This window comes from Microtus ochrogaster, chromosome 10 (assembly GCF_000317375.1).
Source record: "Microtus ochrogaster isolate Prairie Vole_2 chromosome 10, MicOch1.0, whole genome shotgun sequence".
Taxonomy (NCBI): domain Eukaryota; kingdom Metazoa; phylum Chordata; class Mammalia; order Rodentia; family Cricetidae; genus Microtus; species Microtus ochrogaster.
The window spans coordinates 35,440,455-35,451,027 of record NC_022016.1 but is presented as its reverse complement, the minus strand read 5'-3'; the positions used below and the strand labels follow the sequence as shown (position 1 = coordinate 35,451,027).

Genomic DNA, 10,573 nt, shown 5'->3' with positions numbered 1-10,573 from the left:
GAAGAAAAAAGAAAGAAAGAAAGAAAGAAAGAAAGAAAGAAAGAAAGAAAGAAAGAAAGAAAGAAAGAAAATCTGTTGTATGGCGGTGGGGGGGGGGTCCCAGCATGGCCAGACCAAATGCCAGGAGAGTCTATTGAGTCACGGCACCAATGAAAGGATAAATAAAAAGAAAAGGCGAAGTGGGTATCTTTCGGTGGGCCCTGCCAAGGTATACTACTAAGCAAACACACCATGTGCAACAGCATTGCTGCAAGAGGTTTACTGAGAGGGGGGAGAGTGAGCAAGTGAAAGGCCATGTCTGAGTGGGAGCACCTGGCAAGGTGGTGATGAAACTGTCTTGGCAGCAGAGGCAGGATGCTACTGAAGCAGCGGAAGCTAACAATCGGGAGAGCTGGCTCTGGGGCCATAAGAGCAGGAGAGTTGTCCCTGCCCCCACCAGCTACACCACTCGGGAGATCAGGCCCTGTTGGGGAAGGTGTGGGTGAGCCAGCCCTGATGTAAACATGGGAGAACTGTCTTGTGGCAGCATGAGCTGAGGAGAGATGCCTCCCCCACTCCATCCCACTGTAATGGTCTGTCCTGTCCCTTTAAGAGATAAGCCCCGAAGCCCTGCCCCCCACCCTCCCTCAAGCCTATTTTCCACTTCCAGCCTGAGCATCTTTTCCATGTGTCTTTCTCCCAAAGAAGTAGGTTCTCTTCTCCTCTCTTCCTTCACCCTAGTTTTCTCTCTCTCTCTCTCTCTCTCTCTCTCTCTCTCTCTCTCTCTCTCTCTCCTCACCCCCTCCTCCCTCCCTCTCCCCTTCCCTTCCATAACCCACTAAATAAATATCTAACCTCAATCTGCATGGAGTGCTTATCCGTCTCTGTCTCTCACCCACCACGCTGCTTCCTGCTTGGGACCCACTGCCCCTGTGGCCTGCTGTCCACTGCCGCCCCTTGGGGAATGGGAGATTTTATTTTTACCATTATAATACCCGCTCCCACCCATCAACCCCTGAAGCAGTGGAGAGCTATCCCTGAATTAATAAAATGGAGAGCTGTCCCTGCCCCTCATCGGTTGCAGCACTTGGGAGAGTGGTCCCTATACCTCACGTAGGCAACATAGTACAGCTGCTGTTAATTCCAACGGTGAGAATGAGACTAGTACCACAATTTTAGCCAAATTTGAAATAAGCTTGATTGTTATTTGGGAGAATCCAAGAGCTGGCCAATGACTGTGTGAGTCAAGTTAAAGAGAGCAGCCCCAAATCTACCTCCTAGGCCCCTCTTAAGGAGTAAAATCAGAGTAGTTTTTACAAAACAGAGACAGTGGGGCAATAAGAAAATACAAAAAAAACTTAAAGAAAAACATCGTGTGGTCATTATGTGATTAAGGAGGAATCAGCGAGGGTCAGGCTATTCTCAAAAACAAATCAAGGTCATGGGTTGGGGAAGGTCAGGTTCCAGGAAACAGCAATTCAACTCTCACAGTAAAACAGAAACTTGTGTTTAAAAATACAGCATAAGCTCCTGCCTTCAAAATGGAATCAAGCAGCTTCCTCACTGGCCCAGAAGATGTAGGTGTGGGAACTGACCCTGAGGACATGAAAGCCTGAACAGGGGCACTGCCTCTTGCTCATCACTGTGAGGGGTGAACTAGCCAGGGTAATGCTGGAGAGCTCCCCTGGTGGTGAAGACGGGAGAGCTGGCTGGCTGACCAACCCTTCAAGTATCCAGGCCCAGAACCACAGCTATGTACTGACCCACCCCATCTGTAATCTGCTGGACCACAGTGGGGGGGGGGGGTGAGTCAATCCTGTGTTCCCAGAGCTGCAGAATCTCCTCAACACAGGACAGCAACAGGATGTACAGGAAGAGTCCCAGTGATTGCCTAGAATGGAGGATGCAGCAGAGACTGGGGGCCTCAAACCAGACCAATGGTTCTTTCTGATAGACACCTGCATGTAAAAATGTATGAATAAAGGGGTTTACTGCGTGACTCACTATGTCACACTGCAGCTTCTATGACAAGATTTTTTCTTTCTTTTTTTCTATTTTTTTCTTTCTTTTTTTCTCTTCAATTTTATTTTGTTTTATTTTGGGGTGGGGAGGGATATTGGTGGGATCAGGAGGCACAAAAAATAAATTTTAAAAAGCCACTGTGACCACAGCAACTCTTTTTTATTGTTTTTATTGCCCTGTACATTATTCTTATAAACTTGGGGACTTAGAAATTGTAAGCAACTCTTGGGCCTTGCTTACAGCTTCAGAGATTTAACCTATTATCCTCATGGTGAAAAGCATGGCCGCACACAGGCAGACATGGTAGCTGAGACTTCTATATCTGCATCTGAAGGCATCAGGAAGAGAAAGAGTCACTGGGCCTGCCTTGGGCTTCTGAAACCCCAATGACCAATCCCAGTGATGCATTTCCTCCAAAAAGGCCACACCTACCCAGTAATACCACACTCGCTCTAACAAAGATACATCCCCTAATGTGCTCAAATAGTGCCACTCCCTAAGCACTCAAATCTATGAGCCTGTGGGGTTCATTCTTATTCAAACCATCACATTCTACTCCCTGCCCCCATAGGCTCATAGCCATATCATAGCCATATCATAATGCAGAGATGCACTCACTCAACTTCAAAAGTCCCCATCGTCTATAACAGTTTTAACACTGCATAAAAGTTCAAAGTTCAAATCTCTTCTGAGATGCAAGGCCATCTCTTCTTACCTGTAATCCCTGTAAAATAAGAAAGCAGGTCACATACTTCCAACGTACAATAGCACAAAATACACAGCATATCCAAAAGGGAGGGGGATAGTGAAGAAATACTGGACCAAACAAGACAGAAAACTGTGAGTCTTCGTCTCTGGTCTCCATCTTTGAAGGCCCCGTTCCTGTGTCCACCAAACCTTGACCCCTCCCCAGAGGAGGGTCAAGACAGCCTACCAAAATCTTGACCACTCCCCTAGTCTATTTAAACTGCTCCCCCAGAAAGTCTCTTCATGGTCTCTTCCTCCCCCCACCCCCCCACCCCCATGATAGTGTTAGCAGCTTCCCGGTTCCCCCTCAGAGCCACCCAAGAGTGCAGGACTCCCATTAAACCTGGATATTTTTTAATTTGTCTTCTTGTGATTTGGCTTGATTGGAATTTTTTATTAATTAATTTTTTATTGATTTTATTGAGCTCTGTATTCTTCTCTGCTCACCTCTCTGCTTCACCCCTCCCCACTTCATCCCTCCGCCAAGGTCCCCAAGGTCCCCATGCTCCCAATTTACTCAGGAGATCTTGTCTTTTTATACTTTCTACTTCCCATGTAGATTAGATCTATGTAAGTCTCTCTTAGTGTCCGCATTGTTGTCTAGGTTCTCTGGGATTGTGGTTTGCAGGCTAGTTTTTTTTGCTTTATTTTTTTTTTTTTTTGGTTTTTCGAGACAAGGTTTCTCTGTGGTTTTGGAGCCTGTCCTGGAACTAGCTCTTGTAGACCAGGCTGGTCTCGAACTCACAGAGATCCGCCTGCCTCTGCCTCCCGAGTGCTGGGATTAAAGGCGTGCGCCACCACCGCCCGGCTGCTTTATGTTTTTAAACCACCTATGAGTGAGTACATGTGATAATTGTCTTTCTGTGTCTGGGTTACCTCACTCATAATAATGTTTTCTAGCTCCATCCATTTGCCTGCAAAATTCAAGATGTCATTTTTTCTGCTGTGTAGTACTCCACTGTATAAGTGTACCACATTTTCCTTATCCATTCTTCGATCATGGGGCATTTAGATTTTTTCCAGGTTCTGACTATGACAAACAAAGCTGCTATGAACATAGTTGAGCACATGTCCTTGTGGCACAATTGAGTACCCTTTGGATATATAGCCAAAAGTGATATTACTGGATCTTGAGGAAGGCTGTTTCTTAATTTTCTGAGAAATCGCCACAGTGACATCCAAAGGGGCTGTACCAGCTTGCACTCCCACCAGCAATGCAGAGGTGTTCTCTTTTCCCCACAACCTCTCCAGCATAAGCAGTCATCAGTGTTTTTGATCTTGGCCATTCTTACAGGCGTAAGATGGAATCTCAGAGATGTTTTGATTTGCATTTCTCTGATGACTAAGGATGTTGAACATTTCCTTAAGTGTCTTTCAGCCATTTTAGATTCCTCTGTTGAGAGTTCTCTGTTTAGGTCTGTACTCCATTTTTTTGGATTATTTGTTCTTTTGGTGTCCAATTTCTTGAGTTCTTTGTATATTTTGGAGATCAGACCTCTGTCTGATGTGGGGTTAGTGAAGATCTTTTCCCATTCTATAGGCTGTCATTTTGTTTTTGTTGACCGTGTCCTTTGCTTTACAGAAGCTTTTAAGTCTCAGGAGGTCCCATTTATTAATATTTTCTATCAGTGTCTGTGCTTCTGGAGTTATATTTAGGAAGTGGTTCCCTGTGCCAATGTGTTCAAGTGTACTTCCCACTTTCTCTTCTATGAGGTTCATTGTGGCTGGCTTTATGTTAAGGTCTTTGATCCATTTTGCCTTGAGTTTTGTACACGGTTATAGATATGGGTCTATTTTCATTCTTCTACTTGTTGATATCCAGTTATGCCAGCACAACTTGTTAAATATGCTTTCTTTTTTTCATTTGATATATTTTGCTTCTTTGTCAAAAATCAGATGTTCGAAGATGTGTGGATTGATATCCAGGTCTTCTATTCAGTTCCATTGGTCCTCCTGTCTGTTCTTAAGCTGTTTTCGGTACTGTAGCTCTGTAGTAGAGTTTGAAGTCAAGGATTCTGATGCCTCCAGAAGTTCTTTTATTGTACAGGATTGTTTTGGCTATCCTGGGTTTTTTGCTTTTCCATATGAAGCTGAGTACCGTTCTTTCGAGGTCTTTGAAAAATGTTTCTGAGATTTTGATGGGCATTGCATTGAATCTATAGATTACTTTTGGTAAGATTGCCAAGAATATATATTTTTTTTTTGGTTTTTTCGAGACAGGGTTTCTCTGTGGCTTTGGAGCCTGTCCTGGCACTAGCTCTGTAAGACCAGGCTGGTCTCGAACTCATAGAGATCCGCCTGCCTCTGCCTCCCAAGTGCTGGGATTAAAGGCGTGCGCCACCATCGCCCGGCCCAAGAATATATTTTTAAAAGGAAAAATTTCACTTGATAAACTAAATCGAGTTTTTGTTTTATAAAACTTTACTGATTTTTTCTTTGCTTTCTGAGAAGATAATAGCTTTTTGATGTACAAAGATATAATATTCTCATGTTGCTAACTTTCTAATGAAGACATGTTTGTTTTCCTTAACTTTTTTTCTGAAACCAAGCCTCTTATATTTATCCCAAGATACCTTTAAAATGCTCTTCCTCCAACCTGAGCATCCCAAGTGCTATGATTACAGGTTTTCCCCCACCAAATCTGGCTCCCTAAGAAGAATTTCTTCTGACATTGTCCACAACTCATTTTAATACACAAATAACAATACTGCATAATAAAATAATAATAATACTGCATATTCTGTTGGAATACAGTGCAATGGTTCCTGATAGGTATATGTGTGTGCTCATCAAATGTGGGTAATTCATATTCCTCTGCCTCTAAATATTTATATATGCACGTGTTTGATGAGAGCCCTTCTCGTTTCTCTCTTTCATTATTGTTTAACCCAATACAGAATTAAATGCTGCCTTACACAAACTAGACAAGTACTCTACTATTAAACTGCTTCCACTTCCTCTGCCTCCTGAGTGCTGGGATTAAAGGCATGAACCACCATCCCCAGCCCTACTAAACATTTTTAGAAGCTCTATGCCCTAGTCCAATTGCAACAAGAAAATAAATATGTCCCAAGGAGAGGAGTGCAGGGAATACATAATTGGGAATCACCCTTCTGTTCATTTCTTGATAGTGAGAGCAAATATTCAATAAAAGCTCCTCTGGAATAAGTACCAAGTCCACTTTTGTATACCATATTTTAGAAAAAATATTAAATGAGATCCACAGTAAAATGATAGACTTGTGGCTGGAGAGATGGCTCAGCTAACTGCTTAACTTAACTAGACCACTTGATGCTCTTGCAGGGACCCCATGGTTACTCAGTACCACCTATAACTCCAGTTCCAAGGTTTCTAATGCCTTCTTCTAGACTCCATGGGGCACTTAAACTCAGGTAGGCTTGCACATACACACACAAATATAATTTAAAAAGAAATCTTTTTTGAAAATGACAAATTTCTGTATCTTTGCTCAAGGAAAAAAAATAATATCAAGAGAAATTGCCTTCTAAGTGTTTATGCTTATGCCCATAAGTCAGAGCTGCTTTCAGGTTTGGGCAGAGAAACTTCTCTTTGCAGTGGCAGCAATTAGTGCAGAGAATATTAACTTTGGCCACGAAGCATTGTGAATAAGGGAGTACTGAATGTTCACTCCTAAATAGGACATCATTCCACACCCTCTACGGGCCCAGAAGTTATGGAAGAAGGAGCAGAAAACGCTGCAAAAGTGGAAGAAAAGGTGCAGTCCTATGGAGCAAAATCAGTTATGATTACCTGCAGACTGACAGGCCCCTCAGCATTCTGTCCAGAGGTGGTCAGGAGTTTGTGGGGGCCCCCTCCACTCTCTGAGGATTTGTAGACAGTTAACAGTTGCTAGAGGGTAGGGCTTACGAGAGCCACTCATCCCTAAGGACCTATAGTTGCTCTATGAGGCAGGAAGAGGAATTTAACAGTGGTTTCTCTACCTTCCTAACGCCACGACACTTTAATACAGTTCCTCATGTTGTGATGACTCCAACTATGAAATTGTCTTCGTTGCTAATTCATAACCTTTTGATACTGTTATGAATAATAATGAAAATATATGATATGCAGGAGGGTCTTAGGTGACCCCTGTGAAAGGGTCCTTCCAACCCTCCACAAAGGGATTACAACCCACAGGTCGCAAACACTGCTTTAGAGGTATAAGCTCTAGTAAGGGCCCATTCTTCTAATGAGAGACAGAAAGTGGATCTGGAGGGGAGAGGAGCTGAGGAAGAGCTGGGAGGAGTAGAGGGAGAGGAAACTGTAATATTGTATGAGGAAAGAATCTATTTTCAATAAAAAGAAATATACCTTTCATCTCTGATATGGCCCTTTGTTCACCCAAATCACTTACTTATTCTTATTCTTTAAGATGTAACACTGGGACTTTTATTTAAAAATTAGATTTATTTTATTTTACAGATATGAGTGTTTTGTGTGCATGTATGTATTTGCATTACATGTATGCCTGCTGCCCGGGGAGGCCAGAGAGGGTGTCAGGTCCCCTGGAAGTAGCATTATGGATGTTTGCGAGCCACCATGTAGGTACTGGGAATCAAATCCAGGTCTTCTGTGAGAAGAACAACTGTTCTAAACCACTGAGCCATCTCTCCAGCCCCAAACAGTGCTGAAATATCCCGTTTTCTCTACTCCTGTTCTGGATACTCAAGACCTTCCCTACCGGGGGCTCAGTGGGCTTCCAAACCCTAGGGCAGTTCTCACTGCGCAGGCAGTACAGAGGCCAGGTGAGGCCATCAGGGTTGCCTTAACAGAGGGTTCACTTGGGCTGCAGGCTCTGGAGTGGGGCACGGAAGGGTAGGCAGGTTTTGCAGACAGGAGCGTGCAGCTGCGGGAATTCTCTGGCGCTTCCTTCCCTTCTCTGACCTTGTCCTTGTCTTAGCCCTAGAGAGCAAAACATAGCCAAGCAATGAGAAGAACCAAGGGCACAACTCTGAAACCCTAAATTACAAGTGTGAGAAAAATGAATATAGCATCTCCCACAGTGAAGAGTTAAGCGGCAGTGCTATTGTCTGCCCTGTGTACTGTGTTAGAATGAGACAGATCACATCAGCAAACGAGAAAAGCGAAGAGATCAGGAAGAAGCGCGTGGTGCTGGCACGTGGTTTGTAGACAAGGCCAGAAGGATTCACCGAGTGTAGGTTCAGGCCAGCAGCAGTTGGAAATCTCTACTAGACACAGGATGAAAGAAGCCTAAAAATAGTCGTACAAACGGCGACTTCAAGGCAGAGATGGGACAGTCCTCTCCCCATGTGCCATTGTACACTAACAGGAAAGCTTCCCTCTGGGGCTGATAGGGGAGCCCCCCGTCGTTGCCCCCCCTCTCCCCCCCCCCCGCGCCGCCGCCACCACCAGGCTGCCGGCTTCCTTCTCTGCCGGGCTCTGCTTCTTAGTTCCCAGTGTTCCCGCCCCAAGCCCTAGACACCCAAAGCGAAGACTATCCGGGTTGGGCACTGCATTTGCAGGCTGGACCCAGCTTGTGTGGAAATTTAAACAACACGGGTATTTTTTTGCCTGGGGCCTTGGTCAAGCCAATGCTAAGATTCTCTAGCAGCCACATTGCTCAACAATTACATAGTCAGCTGATGCAACAATGGGACTAATACTGAGAGGCAGAGCAGACTTGACCCAGAGGAGCTTGTGTCATGTGGTTCCCAAACAGCTGAGCAGAAAGTTTATAAAATGGACCGGAAATCTCTGCGAAGTCCCAAGTATTTTGAGTTTTCTTTCGGGTCAGCCCATGCTGAGAATGAACTCCGGGTATTTAAGGACTTCCGAGACAATCACATATTTACAGATGTTATCATCTGCGTGGAAGGAGAGAAGTTTCCGTGCCATCGCGCTATTCTCTCAGCCTGCAGCAACTATTTCAGGGCCATGTTCTGTAATGGCCACAAGGAGAGCCGCGAAATGTTGGTTGAGATCAAAGGCATCTTAGCTGAAGCGATGGACTGTTTTTTACAATTCGTATATACTGGAAAGGTAAAGCTCACAGCAGAGAATGTTCAGTATCTCGTCGAAATATCCAGCCTCTTTCAGGTCACCAGTCTCTGTGACGAATGTGTCCATTTTCTAGAGGAACAGCTTGATCCATGCAATTGCATAGGAATCCAGCGCTTCGCCGACACCCACTCACTCAAAACCCTCTTCGCAAAATGTCAGACCTTTGCATTACAAACTTTTGAGGATGTGTACCAGCAGGAAGAATTTCTTGAGATTGACAAAGATGAACTTATTGGTTATATCTGTAACGATGAACTTATTGTTAGGAAGGAGGAGATAGTTTTTGAAGCGGTCATGCGCTGGATCTATGAAGATGTTGATCATCGAAGGCCGTTCTTGCCTGAGCTGCTGAACCACGTCCGACTCCCTCTTTTGCATCCCAACTACTTTGTTGAGACTGTTGAGGAAGACCAGCTAATCCAGAATTCCCGTGACTGTTACCAGCTGCTACGGGAAGCAAGAAGGTACCATGTACTCGGTAATGAAATCGTATCTCCGAGAACTAGGCCCCGCAGGTCTACCGGCTATGCAGAAGTGATCGTCGTGGTCGGAGGCTGTGAACAAGCGGGAGGATTTAATCTCCCATACACTGAATGCTATGACCCAGTAACAGGAGTGTGGAAGTCCCTGGCTAAGATTCCAGAATTCACCAAATCAGCCTATGCTGTCTGTGCACTGAAAAATGACATTCTTGTCTCAGGTGGAAGAATCAACAGCCGCGATGTCTGGATGTACAACTCACAGCTAAATATCTGGTTCAGGGTCGCTCCTCTAAACAAAGGCAGGTGGCACCACAAAATGGCTGTCCTTCTGGGGAAAGTGTATGTTGTCGGAGGCTACGATGGACAAAAGAGGCTTAGCAGTGCAGAGTGCTACGATTTATTTTCAAACCAGTGGACAGAAGTTGCGCCGCTTAAGGAAGCAGTGAGTTCTCCTGCAGTGACAAGCTGCATGAAAAAATTATTTGTGATAGGAGGAGGACCTGATGAGAACTCTTATTCGGATAAGGTCCAATCTTACAATCCAGAAACCAATGCCTGGCTCCTTCGCGCATCTCTCCCAGTGGCCAAGAGCTACATAACAGCTGTCTCTCTGAACAACCTGGTCTATGTTGCTGGTGGAATGACCAAGGCGGTGTACTGTTATGACCCAGTTGAAGACCACTGGATGCACGTACAGGACACATTCAGTCCACGGGAAAATTGTGGCATGGCTGTGTGTAATAGTAAGATCTATATCCTGGGTGGAAGACAGGAAAACAGAGAAGACATAAATACTATTCTCTGTTATGATCCTGAAACAAGTATCATCTCAGGGGTCACTATGATGCCCAAGACAGTGTCCTATCATGGCTGTGTGACCATTCATATATACGAGAGACAAGAGAAACACTCTAAGCTCTAAACCCAGGATACCTTCCTTACACAAGAAGCCATGCCACTCCAAGAGCAGAATTTTAAGAACTAATCAGTTAACAAGCTCCTTTGTGCTATGTGCAAAAAGAAATAAACCATCCTGATGCCTTTCTGCTCAAAATATCAATAGTTGAAGCAGTAATAAATCCTTTCCTGTAACTGGGGAGTGTGGGGTGTTAAAATAATAGTGGAATAATAGTGGTGCACGCCTTTAATTCCAGCACCCAGAAGGCAAAGGCACGTGGACTTCTCTGAGTTTGAACCTATCCTGGTCTACATAACAAGTTCTAAACCAGCAAGGGCTACACACTAAGACCTTGTCTCTAAAAAATATAATTTGGCCTATGACTATACTCTTGTACCTGTGA

At 44.5% G+C, this 10,573-nt stretch overlaps 1 pseudogene; it reads left to right on the top strand.

Annotated features, from left to right (window-relative positions):
* The first annotated feature begins 6,121 nt into the window (after positions 1–6,121).
* Positions 6,122–10,194, top strand: LOC101981191 (annotated as a pseudogene).
* The last annotated feature ends 379 nt before the right edge of the window (positions 10,195–10,573 follow it).